Source organism: Stegostoma tigrinum, chromosome 1 (genome assembly GCF_030684315.1).
Source record: "Stegostoma tigrinum isolate sSteTig4 chromosome 1, sSteTig4.hap1, whole genome shotgun sequence".
Taxonomy (NCBI): Eukaryota; Metazoa; Chordata; class Chondrichthyes; order Orectolobiformes; family Stegostomatidae; genus Stegostoma; species Stegostoma tigrinum.
In genome coordinates this window covers 181,746,638-181,764,400 of record NC_081354.1, presented here as the reverse complement: position 1 = coordinate 181,764,400, position 17,763 = coordinate 181,746,638, and the positions used below count along the sequence as shown (strand labels likewise).

At 44.2% G+C, this 17,763-nt stretch overlaps 1 non-coding gene across 1 annotated transcript; it reads right to left on the bottom strand.

The window, feature by feature from the left end:
- Nucleotides 1-13,259: 13,259 nt before the first annotated feature.
- On the bottom strand, nucleotides 13,260-13,362 carry LOC125460124 (U6 spliceosomal RNA). The gene has a single exon (XR_007249186.1). It is a non-coding gene; the product is annotated as a U6 spliceosomal RNA (small nuclear RNA).
- Between the last annotated feature and the right edge of the window lie 4,401 nt (nucleotides 13,363-17,763).

The following is a 17,763-nucleotide window of genomic DNA, read 5'->3' as shown; positions in this document are numbered from 1 at the left end:
CCCTGCTCTTCTCCGACCTGCGATTGCCACAGTTCCATTTATCACACTGGGCCTTCTGGATGCAAGCACTGATGGATCTCTTCCTGAATCATCATCCATCAAATGGCCAGGACAGGAGTAAGGTGAAGAGCAAAGGGCCATGTGCAGAGTGACAGATGATGCTGATGTAGTGTGTGTGCGTGGGTGGGGTGGGGTGGTGGGGGTGAACTGTTTAGTTCCCTTGTAAAAGACTGCGAATAGACTATATCCATGTTAAATCAAAAACAATTCAACTTACATTTGTAAAGTGTCTTTAACATGCTGGCAACAATCCAAGACGCTTCATTGTTCAACAAATTTGACACTGAGTGACACAGGGAGCTACTGGAATTGGTTACCAAGAACCTTGTCAATGAACTTTTTTGATGAAAAGATAACCTTATAGGAGAACAGACAGTAGATAATTAGAGAAGTTCAGGAAAGGAATTGCAGAACTAAGAGGCAAGGCAACTGAAGGCATGACCATTAACAATGGATTGATTAACTGGGCATATACAAGAGGCTAAAATTGGAAAGGTGCGAGGTCTTGAAGAATTGTAAGTTTTTGTTTTATTCAGTCACAGGTTGTGGGTGTTGCTGGCGAGGCCAGCATTTATTATTCTATTCTAGTTGCCCAGAGGAGGCAGTTAAGAGTCTATCACGCTGCTGTGGATCTGGAGTCACATGTAGGCCAGACCAGGTCAGAATGGCAGTTTCCTTCCCTGAAGGACATTGGTGAGCCAGATAGGTTTTCCTGAAAAATTGATAATGGTTTCACGATCGTTATTTGACTCTGAATTCCAGATTTTTGTTGGATTCAAAATTCCACCAACTGCTGTAGCAGAATTTGAATTAACCTCTCCCAGTGCATTTCCTGTGTCACTGGATTCAAAGCAATTACTCCAGGAGGTCATTGCCTCCGCAGGGTTGGAGATGGTCACAGAGAGATAGAAAGATGAAGCCGTGCACCAGATTGAAAACGAAATTGAGATGCTGCCCGTGAGGTTAACAAACACATGGATAATGGTGAATGGGATGTGGTCAGTTACAATGGAACCAACAGAGTTTGGATGGGTTCACATTTGCAATATTTAAAGTGACGCAGGGCTCCCAGTTAGTTGTAAACAAGGACTGCTGGAAATAAAAGGACAAAGCAATTTGATTTACGATGGTTTACCAAGCTACTCTCTCTGGAATGGATAAGGATGAGGGGTTTAAACTGGGTAGACACAGTTTGCACATGTAGTTGGGGCCAAAACCAGGATTCAGGAGCATAAGATATTCACCAACAAATCCAATATGGTTTCAGGTGAAATGTCATTATCCAGACAATGGTAAGAGTGTGGAAATTGTTACCAACACATTTAATGAAGGAAAAGCTTTAGTAACACAAAGGGGAGAAGAATATTTTGATAATATGGGAAGAAGTAAAGTGGGAGGAGGCTTCTGTGGAACATAGACTTGTAGATCCTGAAAGGCCCGTTTCTGTACTGTATATTCCATGTAATTTGGTATTTCACCTCCTATAATGGGACAGTGTCAGCAGAGATCTCCTGACAATTATTCACTACTCTTTGATCATTGCTGCTTCTGGTTTTCCTCCCTTTCTGACATTAAAAATCTAATTAAATCTGAACCGAAGCAATTAAGCTGAAAGTTCTAATGGAATTACAAATTGATTTCTGCCAATTCCTTTGTCTTTTATTGATTTGTATTTTCTTGTTTCATTCTTCAAGTGACATGAGAAAGTAACAAAATACTAAGCGCTCATACAAGGGGCAATTGCAACCCCAACACCTGAGCTCGTTTCTTAAAGGGACTGGTCCACAGTGGTGAAGGGAGAACAGGAAGATCACATGCTCTGGAAACCACCACACAGAATGTTGTGCAATGTGAAGCACGTGGGTCAAAGGCAAACAGTAGTAACTTGCATTTATTTAGCAGCTTATACACCCTCAGGATAGTCCAAAGAAGTGCATAGAATTCACAGTTCAGAACAGGCCACTCAGCCCATCTACTTTGTGCAAACTTTTATGCCCCAATAAAACAAATATTAGGTGTGTCTGGGATAGAGATAATGGGAACTGCAGATGCTGGTGAATCCGAGATAACAAAATGTGGAGCTGGATGAACACAGCAGGCCCAGCAGCATCTCAGGAGCACAAAAGCTGACGTTTCAGGCCTAGACCCTTCATCAGAGAGGGGGATGGGGAGAGGGTTCCGGAATAAATAGGGAGAGAGGGGAGGCAGTAGGTTGGAAATAAAGGTGCAGCTTGAGGTGGGAGGAGGGGATAGGTGAGAGGAAGAACAGGTTAGGGAGGCGGGGACGACCTGGGCTGGCTTTGGGATGCAGTGGGGGGAGGGGACAAGCGGGGCTGGTTTTGGGATGCAGTGGGGGGGGAGGGGACATTTTGAAGCTGGTGAAATCCACATTGATAACATTGGGCTGCAGGGTTCCCAAGCGGAATATGAGTTGCTGTTCCTGCAACCTTCGGGTGGCATCATTACGGCACTGCAGGAGGCCCAGGATGGACATGTCGTCTAAAGAATGGGAGGGGGAGTGGAAATGGTTTGCGACTGGGAGGTGCAGTTGTTTATTGTGAACCGAGCATAGGTGTTCTGCAAAACGGTCCCCAAGACTCCGCTTGGTTTCCCCAATGTAGAGGGAGCCACAACGGGTACAGTGGATGCAGTATACCACATTGGCAGATGTGCAGGTGAACATCAGCCTGATGTGGAAAGTCATCTTTGGGCCTGGGATAGGGGTGAGTGAGGAGGTGTGGGAGCAGGTGTAGCACTTCCTGCAGTTGCAGGGGAAGGTGCCGGGTGTGGTGTGGTTGGAGGGGAGTGTGGAGCGAACAAGGGAGTTGCAGAGAGAGTGGTCTCTCCAGAAAGCAGAGAAGGGTGGGGATGGAAAAATAGCTTGGGTGGTGGGGTCGGATTGTAGATGGAAGTGTCGGAGGATGATGCGTTGTATCCGGAGGTGGCTGGGGTGGTATGTGAGGATGAGGGGGGTTCTCTTTGGGTGGTTGTTGCGGGGGTGGGGTGTGAGGGATAAGGTGCAGGAAATGTGGGAAATACAGGCGAGGTCGTTCTCGACCACTGTTGGGGGGCGGGGGGGCGGATGTTGCAGTCCTTGTAGAACGAGGACACCTGGGAAGTATGGAGTGGAATGCTTCATCCTGGGAGCAGATACAGTGGAGGCGAAAGGATTGGGAATAGGGTTTGGAATTTTTGCAGGAAGGTGGGTGGGAGGAGTTGTATTCCAGGTAGCTGTGGGAGTCGGTGGGCTTGAAATGGACATCGGTTTGTAGGTGGTTGCCTGGGATGAGGACAGAAAGGCCCAGGAAGGTGAGGGATGTGTTGGAGATGGTCCAGGTGAACTGAAGGTTGGTGTGGAAGGTGTTGGTGTGGAAGGTGTTGGTGAAGTGGATGAACTGTTTGAATTCCTCTTGGGAGCAAGAGGCGGCGCCGATACGGTCATCAATGTAACGGAGGAAGAGGTGGGGTTTGGGGCCTGTGTAGGTGTGAAAGAGGGACGGTTCCATGTAACCTACAAAGAGGCAGGCATAGCTGGGGCCCATGCGGGTACCCATAGGGGTGTCTGGGGTTGTCAGGGCAGGTGTCGCCACGCCAATGGTAGACTGCTCAAACCGAGCATAGAAAGCATTGAGCATGTCAGAGAGGGATGTGTCATTGTCCGCTATCTTACACGGTTTCATTTTGTATCCTCTCATGTTGTTTAGGCCTTGCCATAGATGACGGGAATCTGTTTGGTGTGTCTGGGCCTCCAATTGGGTGCTGTTCTGCCTCTTGGTCTCCGTGATGCAGGGGTCATTTCTGGATTTCCTGTATTGGTCCGGGTCACCCGTCTTGAATGCTGCACATCTGGTCTTCGGCTGGGAGCGGATTTCCTGGTTTACCTGAGATTTGAGGGTGCATACATGAGGTGCAATGGTCGGCACAACATCGTGGGCTGAAGGGCCTGTTCTGTGCTGTACTGCTCTATGTTTACAGTTGGGGAACAATCGGATTAACTTCTTTGGTACACAGTCCTCCACATATTTGCTAATGAAGTCGGTGATGGTGTTGGCATACTGGGTTAGGTTTTCTACCGTACCCTCGAACACAATCCAGTCCATTGACTCCAAGCAGCCTTGGAGATGTTCTTCTGCTACCTTGGACCATCATTGTACTTCACTTCATGAAGGATTATCCCATTTTAGCTTTGGTTGGGAGGCGGAACACAGCGCCATAGTCTGATTTTCCAAAGTTTGGATGAGGGAATTGAGCAGTAGGCATCTTTGACAGTTGTGTAGCAGTGGTCCAGAATGTTTGGCCTTGCGGTGGGGCAGAAGATGGGTATTAGTGGTACCTCAGCATCACCTGCTTGAGGTTAGTTTGGTTGAGGTCACCGGGCACAATGAATAAGGCCTTCGGGAATTATGTCTCCAGTGTGTTTGTGGCAGTGTGAATCATGTTTCAGGCATTCCTCATATCCCCTCCAGACTGATCCCAAAACTGTGTGACCTTGGTCCCACCTCTGTCCTCTACAACTGGATCCTTAGCTTTCTGACCCACAGGCCGCAATCAGTGAGGATAGGTAACTGCCCCTCCTTTACAATAACACTCAACACTGAAGCACTCCCCCCAGGGACACATCCTCAGCCCCTATTTTACTCCCTGTACATCCACAACTGTGTTGCCAAATTCTGAACGAACACCATCTACAAGTTCACTGATGACACCACCGCAGTGACGCAGATATCTAACAATGACAAATCAAAGTACAGAAGGGAGATAGGGGACTTGGTGATGGGGTGTAGTGAAAACAATATGTCTCTCAACATCAGCAAAAGTAAAGAACTGATTATTGACTTCAGAGGAACTGAGGTTGAGAGGGTGAAGAGCATCAAGTTCCTCATAGAGACAATAACTGACAACCTGTCCTGGGCTTCCCATGTAGATGCAACAGTCAAGCAGGCACAACAAAGTCTCTTCCTCAGGTGGCTCAGGAAATTTGTCATGTCCATAAGGCCCCTCACCAACTTCTACAGATGCACCATTGAAAGCAAACTGTCCAGGTGCATAACGGCCTGGTACAGCAACTGCTCTGCCCAGGACCCTAGAAGGTGGTGACCACAGCCCAGGCCATCACAGAAGCCAACCTTCCATCCATGGAAATAACAAGGTGTAGAGTTTGTACAGCTGGCCAAGCAGCATCAAAGGAGCAGGAAAGCTGATGCTTCAGGCTTAGACCCTTCTTCTGTCCGTCCATAGACCCCCATTTACACAGCTGGCTGCCACAGAAAGGTGGCCAACATCATCAAAGACCCATAGCACCCTGGTAATGATCTCCTACAACCTCTTCCATCAGAAGAAGATACAGAAGCCTGAACACATACTCCAGAAGGTTCAGGAACAGCTTCTTTCCAGCCGTTCTTTCTGACTGTTGAATGGACTGTAGCCTCAAATAATGTAACCCGCGATGAAACCTGTATGCCTCTAAGTCTTTTTGATCTTTGTTCACTGTGTTCTACCTGTATCACTCGTAAACAAAGCTTTTCCACTGTATTTCCGTACATGTAACAATAAATCAACCACCCAACCAACCCATTCTTATTTCAGTTAATCCTATGAGCAGTTAATCCAATCTGGCTTGCCTATGAAGGGAAAGTGCTAGCCTTACCTGGTCTGTGACTCCAAACTTTTACTCCAAAAACATTTTAAAAATAAGCTCAGCAGGCCTGGCAGCATCTATGAAGGAGGAAAACAGAGTTAACATTTCAGGTCCAGTGACCCTTCCTCAGAACTGATGGTGGCTGGGAAAACATCAGTTTATAGGCGGAAAATAGGGAGGTGGGTGAGGTAGGGAGTAAACGATAGGATAGAGCCCAAAGAGAGAGAAAGACAGTTGGACAGACAAAGGAGTTGCTAACGATTAGGCTGGGAGGGTGAATAGTTGTTAATTGGGACTGTTAGTGACTAACAACAGGGGGTGTGTAATGGCAGGCTATGTGCTTGACTGCCCTATGTGCAATTAACGATCAGTAATAAATGCTGGCCTAGCCAGTGACACCTACTTCATATGAATGAATAAAGAAAAACATCTTTTTGCCCAAGATCGTCGGAACTGCAGATGCTAGAGAAGCTGAGATAACAAGGTTTAGAGCTGGATGAACACAGCAGGCCAAGCAGCATCAGAGGAGCAGGAAGGCTTTTACTTGAGGCCTAGGATCCCAAAACATCAGCCTTCCTGCTCCTCTGATGCTGCTTGGCCTGCTGTGTTCATCCAGCTCTACACCTTGTTATGTTTTTCCCATCGTGTTCTTACCTAAGTATCTGTAGGTCTCACTTCAACAACTATCTGTGATACCAAGTTCTAAGTTCTAGCCAATCTCTGGATAGACACATTTACCCTGAATCCCTTACTGGATATATTGACAGCTATTTTATTTGTTTATGGTTCCCTTGGTTCTGGTTGACTGCAAGTGGAAAATCTTCTCTAATTCTACTGTATCGAGTTTCCTCATAATTTTAAAGATCTCTATCAAGTCAGCAACCATTTCCATCCATCTAGAAGTCCTCCCCCACAAACCCCTTTGTGCTTGGTTAAGGTTGTCTACTTGTACAGTGCTTGATTGCTTTAGGCTGCCGGTGTTGCTTTTGAGACCAGTGGCTGGCTCTATGCATGGAGTGGGTTTTGGAAAAGATCAGGGACTTTGTCCCTGGAGAAACCACGTGAGTTTATATTTCTGTAAATTCAAAGATATCTAAAGGTCTTCGAGAACTGTTTGGATTTAGAACTGGAGGCATCTCTGTATTACCCTGAGATAAATAATACATGAAAAATATGGAGCAACTCCATTCCAAATAAATAGCAAAGCAATAAGGAATTCAGAATCCCAATCTGTAAGTGCCAGCACCAGTTCTTGCCTCATGTCCTGGGACTGGTGGATTTCAGACTTCAACAAGGCCTCATTGCTTATTCTGGGAATGGACAGTTTGGAGACACCAGTGTTTGAAAACTGATGCATTTTCTCAGAACAGAGGCCAGTGAAAATTTGAGCAGGTCAAGGAAGACACATCTGCACCTTACATAACATGAGGTACTGTTGGAAAATCCTTTGGGCCAAAGCAAAAGGTGCGCTGATTGAATGTTGTATATTCCTCAGAGGTACCTGGCAAGTAATGAGTCCATTGAGCCATACATGGAAACTGTTAGATTCTCCATGAAGATTTTGTACACTCCTCAGCGAACTAACTCATGCCCAACTAATTGACAGACTTCCATTAGAGATGTCTCTTTGTGGAGGACAATGGTAAAGTTAATGTCACCATAATCCTGCTGGACCATAGGGCTATTCTATCATGAGAGAGGGAGACATCTGGTGGCGGTGTCAGCCTGAGGGCAACCAGGCTTTAGGCCAGGGGAGATGATGAGGAAGAGAGTCCTTCATGGTAACCTCAGCTGTTGTAGGAATTGAACCCAGACTGTTGTCATTACGCTGCATTACAAACCAGTCAACTGAGCTAACCAACGCCACAGTGATTCGATATTGGAAAAAGACCAGACTAATCCAAAATGAATCTGCTACACTAAATTCCAAGACGTTACACGGAACGCACTGTAAGCCCCAGGGTCACAAATATAGTCGGTTGGACCTGCTCAGGTTAATGAACAAAGTGGTTTCAGCAATCCGATTGACCTCAGCCCCCATCACAGCCTGGTATGTTCCAACATGTGGAATTGCTTACCAAGCCACAACAGTTCCAGAAGGGAGAAAAGGGCAACTTATGCTCAAAGTTTTACGAAGAAATGCACTTGTCCAAGAGGAAGAAGAAGACATTATCCACCCGGCATAGGTCTTTTCCTGGGAGTTAGTTGGTGCCAAATCAAAAGGTAAAGCATCATTTTCAGGAATAGGGCGGGTTCTCAGAAAAGTGTACAAGAACCACAAAAAGACACAATTAAAAGAGACAACATGCACAAGCCTTTCTTCAGACTTCCTTCTCCCTACAGATATATATATAACAATAAACAAACTTCCGAACATGAAGCACATGATATGAACTTTGGGACTTCTACTGCTCTTCAGAGGTGATGATGAGAGGTAATGATCAGAGGTATAGCTGGAGTAGCAGCCAGAGACTTTTCCCTAGGGTGGAGGTAGCTATTACAAGGGGACATAGTTTTAAAGTGAGTGGAGATAGATATAGGGGAGACGTCAGAGGTAGGTTCTTTACTCAGAGAGTGGAAGGGACGTGGAATGCATTGCCAGAGAGGGTAGTGGAGTCGGCCTCATTAGGGGCATTTAAGCAGCTATTAGATAGGCATATGGATGACAGTATAGGTAGGGGTGGAGGTTAGATAGCCCATAGGATTAGGGTAAAAGTTTGGCACAACATTGTGGGCTGAAGGGCCTGTACTGTGCTGTTCTATTCTCTGATCTTTGTTTTACTTGAAGAGTCTTAAACAGGCACATCTGGAGAGAAAGACAAAATTTGACATTATCGTGGCCAACAAGCAGCCAGAAATGAGACATTATAAGTGCATTTTGATGCTCAGTCTATCAGTTTCCCTTTGAGAAAGCTTTGAGCAAGAATGACAGATCAAAGATGCTCACAAGAGCACACACATGAGAAAACCAATATCTCAGAATGTTCCAAGGCTTTAGCCAGAGGAACTGAGATGAAAAAATAAGGAAATTATTCAAACCGATGATAGGTCACAGTTATTGCTGCCCCTGACCATTCTAAGACATTATTCTAAACAGTAAGCCTCAGTTGCAGACAATGTTGGAATGCAGTGAGATGGAGTGACAAAGTGACAAGAATCACAAAATGGCAAAAAGCATGCAAAGACAAATGTACAAGTGTGATTTGAGTTTGGAAATTGGCTTTAATTTAAATTGCCAAATTGCAACTACAAACTTCCATCATTTCTATCAGATTCAAAATAGGTCAGGTGCTTGACAATAATATGAAAGTTGAAACATTACTCCAAGTGCAATTTAACTCAGGTGCCCAGGCAGATTTGTCATCATTCCTCTACTTTTACATTCAAATCCACCAGAAAACAACACATCATTTACATCGAGAGATAGTAAGAACTGCCGATGCTGGAGCCTGAGATAACACAGTGTGGAGCTGAAGGAACACAGCAGGCCAGGTAGCATCAAAGGAGAAGGAAAGCTGATGTTTCCAGTCAGAACCCTTCTTCAGAAAGATGGTCTTGACATGAAACGTCAGTTTTCCTGCTCAGCTGATGCTACCTGGCCTGCTGTGTTCATCCAGCTCTACACTTTGTTCAACAACTCGTGCTTAACTCTATTCAAATGTTTTGCCATTTTCTGTGCCTAATTCTAAGCAGTTCTTAATGTCTTCTGTATTTTGTATCTGCCTCAGTATGGGGTAGGAGCTGCAGTTGAATAGTGTCCATTGAGTGTTGTTTTCAACCAGGTCCAAGCTGAGGAACGGAGGATCAATTTTGATTGTGGATTGAGGTGGGGGATGGGCGCACTGGATGCCAGCATAAAAGACATAATGAATTTGTCCGATTTTTTGACACTTTCCTATTACCAGTCTTTATTTTTCTCACTGAAGCAGAGACACTCAGACAACAGACGTCCTGCTGACTAGATAATCACCCACTCCCATGCAATCCCCTGTTTGCAAAGTGTGCTTCTGAACTCTTATTTTTAAATCAGTCCAGGAGGCTGGAGAAATAAGTCAGAAAACGGTAATTATTTCTATCCTTAACCCTAGACATTGCCACGGTTCTGAATTGGTGCGTGATGTCCCATCTTTTTACATAGGTATAAGTTCACTAAGAAGGTAAGCTTATAACACGCAGCGACCAGAGTGAGACTCACAAATCCTCACAGCACACAGCAGGATAGTTGAGGAAATTAGAGATCAAGTACAGAATTCATCCAACCAACTCACCCTCCCCTCCCCACCCCACCACTTCCACACTCTTTGTGCCCCCCAAACCCCACACCCCCAGCCAACATTTGTCATTAAATCTTAAAGGGGAGGAAGAAAATATAGGTTATATTTAGAGACAGAAGCATTGCATTCAGCTTTTAACTTTCATTCTTTTAGCACCTAACATGCTTGTTAGCCAACAAAAGCTTTTGTCACTGCTGCAATGGTGGAAATATATAGCAGTTGATTTGTGCACATCAGATTCCCAAAGCAGCAATTGTGCAATGACTAGACAACCATTTCTTTTCTGAGCGATAAACATTTTCTTGAACAACAGGATCGGCAATTTTTAGAGACATATTTTTTGATGGGAACTGGACACTGCTGGCTAGGCCCAGAATTTGTTATCTAATTGTAATTGTCCTTTATAAGGCAATGATGAGCTGCCTTTGTGAACTACTGAGATCTGAGGCCCTTGGTATGAGGAGGCGTCTGCACTGTTGATGGGGATGGACTTCCAGGATTTTCCATTTACACCCAGCAACAGTGACAGGAACAGTGTTATAGTTCCAGATCACGATCAGGTGTGGTGAACATGGAGAATGGGGAAACTCAGCAGGCCTGGCAGCATATGTGGAGAGAGTAAAACAGAGTTAATGTTTCGAGTCCAGAATGACTCCTCTTCAGAACTGCTAGATGTTGGACAATATCTGTTCATATAACTTTGATAGGTAAGAGAGCAGATGGTAGAGAGGACCAACACAAAAGTCAAAGGGATTGCTAATGGTAGCGCATGAGATGAAAAATTGGTGTGAATTAGAATTAGAGATAATAGGTGCTGCAGATGCTGGAGAATCCAAGATAACAAAGTGTAGAGCTGGATGAACACAGCAGGCCAAGCAGCATCATAGGAGCAGGAAGCCTGATGTTTCGGGCCGAGACCATTCATCAGAAATGGGGGAGGGGAAGGGGGTTCTGAAATAAATAGGGAGAGACGGGAAGGCAGGTCGAAGATGGATACAGGAGAAGATAGGTGGAGAGGAGACAGACAGGTCAAAGAGACAGGGATGGAGCCAGTAAAAGTGAGTGTAGGAGGGGAGTTAGGGAGGGGATAGGTCAGTCCAGGGAGATCAGACAGGTCAAGGGGGCGGGATAAGGTTAGTAGGTCAGAAATGGGGTGCAGCTTAAGGTCAGAGGAGGGGATAGGTGAGAGGAAGAACAGGTTAGGGAGGAGGGGACGAGCTGGGCTGGTTTTGGGATGTGGTAGGGGGAGGGGAGGGGAGATTTTGAAGCTTGTGAAATCCACATTGATACCATTGGGCTGCAGGGTTGTCTCCTCTTCACCTATCTTCTCCTCTATCCATCTTCGATCCGCCTCCCCCTCTCTCCCTATTTATTTCAGAGCCCCCTTCCCCTCCCCCATTTCTGATGAAGGGTCTAGGCCCGAAATGTCAGCCTTCCTGCTCCTCTGATGCTGCTTGGCCTGCTGTGTTCATCCAGCTGTACACCTTGTTATCTGAATTAGAATTAGCTTTATTGCCACATGCCTTCATTGGTCAGAACATTGAGTCTCATGTTCAGGCTATACAGGACGTTGGTGAGGTCACTTTGGTGTACTGTGTACAATTTTGGTCGCTCCCTTCAAGAAGGACATCATTAAAGTGGAAAAGTTGCAAAAAAGCTTCACGAGGATGTTACCGAGATGTGGAGGGTTTGATTTGAAAAGAGAGGCTGGATAGGTTGGAACTTCTTTCATTGGAGTTTATGAGGCTGAGGGGTGACCTTAATAGAGGTTTGTAAAATCATAAGGGGCATAGATAAGTTGAATAACCAATGGGCTTGGGGTGTGAGCTCAAAACTTTACTCAGAGAGTAGTAAGGGTATGGAATGCCCTGCCTGCAACAGTAGTAGACTCACCAACTTTAAGGGCATTTAAATGGTCATCAGATAAACATATGGATAATAATGGAATAGTGTAGGTTAGATGGGCTTCAGATTGGTTCCAGAAGTTGGTGCAACATCGAGGGCTAAAGGGGCTGTACTGCATTGTAATGTTCTATGTTCTATGTTCTAAAACTAGAGGGTGCAGGTTTAAGGTGGAGAGGGGGAAAGATTTAGAAAGCACCAGAAGGTGAACATATTTACACAGAGGGTGGTGCTTGTATGGAACAAGCTGCCAGAGGATTAGGTCAGATTGGAATATCTGGTCAGCATAGATGAGTAGGACCATGCTGCATAATTCAAAGCAGGGTTGTGAGTCTTTGAAACTCCTTGCCACAGAGAACTGTGGGATTAGAGTCCTTTTGTACATATAACGCTGAGATAGGTAGATTCTTGATCAGTCGGGGAATCATGGGTTACAGTGAAAGGACGGGAAAATAGATGTGAGGAATGTTGGGTCAGGATGATCCCACTGAACAGTGGTGCAGACTTGAGGGGCCAAATGGCCTTTCTTCTGTTCCTATTTGTAATTGTCTTTTTGTTTCAAATCTCCTTAGATGTGACACTAGTTTCTATGTGCGCGTGAACATGACTAACAATATTTTAAAATAATCTCCACAAAATATCCGCACTCATGCTCACAGCTCAGGCCTCTCTGTTGAAGGGGCTAGGCCTGAAACGTCAGCTTTTGTGCTCCTGAGATGCTGCTTGGCCTGCTGTGTTCATCCAGCTCCACACTTTGTTATCCAGGCCTATCCACAGCCTAGTTTGTTGCTTCTGAGTCTTCACCCAGGCTTAACCAATCAAACACAGTGAGCAGTAATAGTAAGCAGGCAAACACAGTTGAGCACAGGGCAATTGAATATTACATCAGCCACCTACACTTCTGACTTGAACTTTCTGAAACCAGACCCATCATCATTGGACTTTGAAGAACCAGCCCATCATTTCATGATTCCTTACTGTTTCCCTTACAGCAAAAGGAGACTAGGATGGGACATGGTTGAGATGTATAAAATTATGAGGGGCATGGATAGGGTGAACAGGAAGGAGGGATGAGGAGGGATCACCAGACGACATGGACTTAAGGTGAAGGGCAGAGGAGATGTGATGCAAAACTTTCTTATGCAGAGGATGGTGGGAGTTTGGAACTCACTGTCTATAAGGATGGGAGAAGCAGAAGTTCTCATAACATTTCAGAAGTATTTAGGTGTGTATTTGTAATGCCAAGGGATACAAGGCTATGGAGAAGAGATGAAAAATAGGAATAGAGTAGTTAAGTGGTTGTTTTTGCCCAGCATGGCTACAATAATCCAACGTGCCTTTTCTTAGTGTTGAAGATCTCCAAGTGACCAGCGCTCCACGACAGCTTAAATATTGACCACGTCATGAATCTGTACATCATTCTTGCTCAGGAACTTTGCTAATCTTTTCAGTATCATATCAATTTTAAACCATGTGTTGCCAAAACTCCCCTGGGATGCTGAATACCAATGCCAATGCAAAGTATCAGATGGAGCAAGCCCTGATTCTTTCTTTCTTACCCAAATTTTGATATAATATCTGCTCCTGAGACAGAGGATGTTCTGCTTTCAAGTCTTCTTCTAAATAGATTTGTAATTTCTGGAGGATTCTTGCCTCAAATTTCTGTTTAGGCAGTGAGTTCCAGATACCTACTACTGTCTGCATTTTTTCCTCAAAATCCTAATCTTAACCCTTCTAAACCTCATGCTCGTTACTGTTAAAACTGTTTCCCCTGGTTATTGACCCAGAGACTAAGGGGAAACATTTCCCCCTGTCTACCCTGCCTATGTGCCTCGGAAGTTTGTACGCCTCAATGAGAGCCCAGCCTTCTCTACTCTAAGCTGTGAGAGCTTATTGGTCACACCAATACATGTTACTCATCCCAAATTGTCCTCGAGAAGGTGGCAGTGAGCCATATACTTGAGTCATTGTAGTCCACATGTTGTAGGAATACCCAAGGTGCTGTTAGAAAGAAAGTTCCAGGGTTTTAACCTAGCGACTGTGATGGAATGGTGATATAGTTCCAAATCGGGATCGTGTGTGGCTTGGAGGAATCATACTGATGGTGCCGTTCCCAGGTCACTGCTGACTTCCAAAAGAACAGAATTCTTGCGTTTGCATGGTGCTGTTCGGGAGCTGCGGTGAGTTACAGCAATACATCTAATAGATGGTTATTACTGCTGCTAATGTATGTTTGCACTCATCCAGGCAAGTCGGGAAGATTCCACGAAATCCATGACTTATGACTTGTAGATGGTGGACAGCATAGAGGGAGACAGAAAGTAAGCTACTTGCTATGAAATTCCTTAATATCTGACCTGTTCTTATAACTGCAGTATTTATTTGTCTGGTGCAGTTCAGTTGCCGGTTAATTTCCATCTCAGTGGAAACCTCTACAAATTACAATCACAGAATTATGCAATTATTGCAATGTAGAAGAAGGCTATTCAGCCCAACATGTGTGTACCAGCTCTCCTAATTACTTAGTAGCATACTTCCAGTCTTTAACTATAGCGCTGCAGTTCACCTCTTCATTTTGTATTATTCGTGGTACGTGAGCATTTATTGCCTGTCCCAGGTTTCCCTTGAGAAAGTGGTGGGGAGCTGCTTTCTTGAATAATCTCAGTCCATTTTATTACAGACATGCCCACAAAGCCGTTAGGAAGGGAGATCCAGGATTTTGACCCATCGACATTGAAGGACAGGCGATATATTTCCATGTGAAGGAAGGTGAGTGGCTTGGGTTAATTGATGCACTCAGGCACACCTGCACATTGCTTAGAATTGCACCCCTAGTGTTAGACTGTCTCTCCACCAAAATAGATCACAATGAAATTCACTTAACTGGCAGGTGTAAACAGAAACTGCTGGAAATTACAGTGGGTCAGGCAGCATCCAGGGAGAGAGAGCAAGCTAATGTTTCACGCCTAGGTTACTCTTCATCATGAATTGTGGAGGCAGCAGCATTATGCAATAGTGGCTGCACTGGGGGTTGGAGTGCTGTGGGAGAAGTTATGTTGATAGTTCAGATTAAGTGACCATTGCCCTTCCATTCTCACACTTCGATACCCAATCTGAACTATTAACACCCTTTCTCCCCCAGCACTCCAGTGCCACACTATTGCACAAGGGCTGTTGCCCCCTCCACAATTCCCATCAGCTCTGATGAAGGATTGTCTACATGTGAAAGGTTAGCTTGCTCTCTCCCTCCGTGAGTGCTGCCTGACCCTCTGTGATCTCCAGCATTTCCCGTTTTCAGTCCAGATTCTGGAATTTGCTCTTAAGTGGCAGGTGATGTTCACAAATATTAAAATATAACAAAGCACCTGACTCAAAATGGAAACAAATAAATGACAAAATCTAAATCTGCAACTTGCAACTATTTCAGAAATGCATCATCTCCTCCTTGGCATGTTGCCTGTTTAACGCACAGATCAGGACGATGCTGGGTTGAAGCAGTGGGAAATGTGGGAAGGAATAGATCACGAGCATTATCTTTCCCTAAAGAATTGACTGATGCCACTTCATGCAGCACAGCGACTATAGGTTTAGAATTGAAGTTCAAATATAAGAGCGATTTTCATTTAAAACCTCAGTAAGTCTGTTGTTTAAGCAATGTGCAAGATTAAGTTCCAGGCTGTAGAAAGCCTGCTGAAGGAGTTATGGAAGGCACAGTGCAGATTCACAGTGAATCTGTCTAATGTGAGTGTTGTAATAACCTCTGTTAATCAAACACTGGAAACTGGGTTCAGGCGTAAATTTTCTTTATTCAAAAGACACAGGAAGAGCACCTCTGCAGTTACACTGAAATAATATTCTGAAGAGCATAATATTCTGAGAACACAATAAAAATGAATACTTCGATACCATGAATTATCCAAATCCCAATACTTCTTCCAAGGAATGGAATGACTATTCTAGTCATAGGTTAATCTCATTAACATCACCTTCACCCTGTCAGGAAACAAGTAATTTTACGCTAAACATTATTGTTTTTCCCAGGTCCTATCCATGTCTGTAACCTCCCTGTCTCTAAAACTCCCCTTGCTCCAAAGGCCTTATTACAAAGTTTTTGTTAATTTTACTTTGTATTCGTACAAGGCTAACTACTGATTCCTACTGAGACTAACCTCTAGAATACATAAGGTTCATCTAATACACGGTTCATTAATTGAAGTCTACTGTTTATTTTAACCATAGCAATCTCCATTTGGCTCTTACAATCAAAATTCACAATAACATGAACAAAGAGTAGCTGGGAGAAAGAATGAAAACGTTGCAAGATTTCACCAGAAAAAAATGAATTTAAGGATCAGTTCTTGAGGTGTTTAAAATAAAAATAAAATAAAAAACACATTCTAGTGTTTTGCTGATAAGCTGCATTGTAAGCAAAGTAGAGCCATAGATTCATACAGCACAGAAACAGATCCTTTGGCCCAATCAGTCCTTGCCAACCAGAATCCCCAACTAAATCAGTCCTACCTACATGCACTTGGGCCATATCCCTCCAAACCTTTCCTGTTCAGGAATTTATCCAAATGTCTTTTAAATGTTGTCACTGTCCCTGCTTCCATCACTTTCTCTGGCTTTTCGTTCCATACATAAACCACTCTTTGTGTAAAAAGGCTGCTCCTCATGTCCTTTATAACATTTCCCTCTCACCTTAAAAATGTGCCCCCTCATTTAGAACTCTCCCAGTTTAGGATAAAGATTCTCATCATTCACCCTATCTATGCCCCTCAAGACTGAATAAGGCTACTCTTGAACTTCCCATGCTCCAGTGAAAGAAGTCCCAGCCTATTTTTATATCTCAATTCCATGTATTTATTTATAAAAAATGTTAAATGCTTAAACAAATGGGCAAGGTTATGCCTTCCTCTACGTGGTGTTCAGCATTGAGGCGTACAGATTCATCAGCTGAGGCGAGTGCGTTTGGTGAGAGGTCATAATCTGCAGGATAATGAAAGCAAAATACTGTGGATACTTTGAAGAAGAGTTATACTGGAACTGAAACATTAACCCTGTTCCTTTATGCACAGACACTGCCACATCTGCTGAGCTTCTCTGATGCTTTTTGTGTTTGTTGTTGACAATCCCCCATCAGGAGGTTTCCTAGTCTGTGTTTCAACTCATACAATGTGAATTGGACAAGGGATCTGTAATCATTGTTGAGGACCCCCAGGGCAATTCATTCCTACTGTATACTACTGTACTCCAGATCTGATGGCCGGTAGGATGGGGCAAATCCAGGGATGATGATGTTAGTGCCTGTGACAGTGTGTGTATGTTATGACTCCATGAGAATGATTATATCAACCTGTTCCTTAACTTGTCTATGAGACAGCTTTCCTCACTTTAGCACAGGAAAATCAGGGCAATTTTGGATTTTCCACTAGAAAGGACCCTATCCACTCCTAAATCAATCTGTTGTTACCAACATTCAGACATTCATCAAATGTCCTTTCACCAGACATTTTATAGCAGTTTGACACAACTGAATGGCTATTCAAGTGGAGAGTTAAGGATTGCTGTGAGCCTGGTGTTCCATGTTGGTCAGACTAGATATAAATCTCTGGATTACTAGTCCTGTCATGATACCACTGACCTTTATCTACACTTAGGTAACATTTGTTAAGGGAGTAAGGAACCGGGAAAATATCATCTTGTTCTCCCAACAGTTCCAGGTTGGTCGATATTTCCTCAGGCAGATGACATCATGGCATCAAGTTTTGTTTAAAATTACCACCCCATCAATGCTGAACTCACTCAGTATTGCCCTCGATAACAGACTGGATCATAAATGTGAAGTGAAGTCACAATATTGGAGGTAGATTTCTTTCTTTATTCATT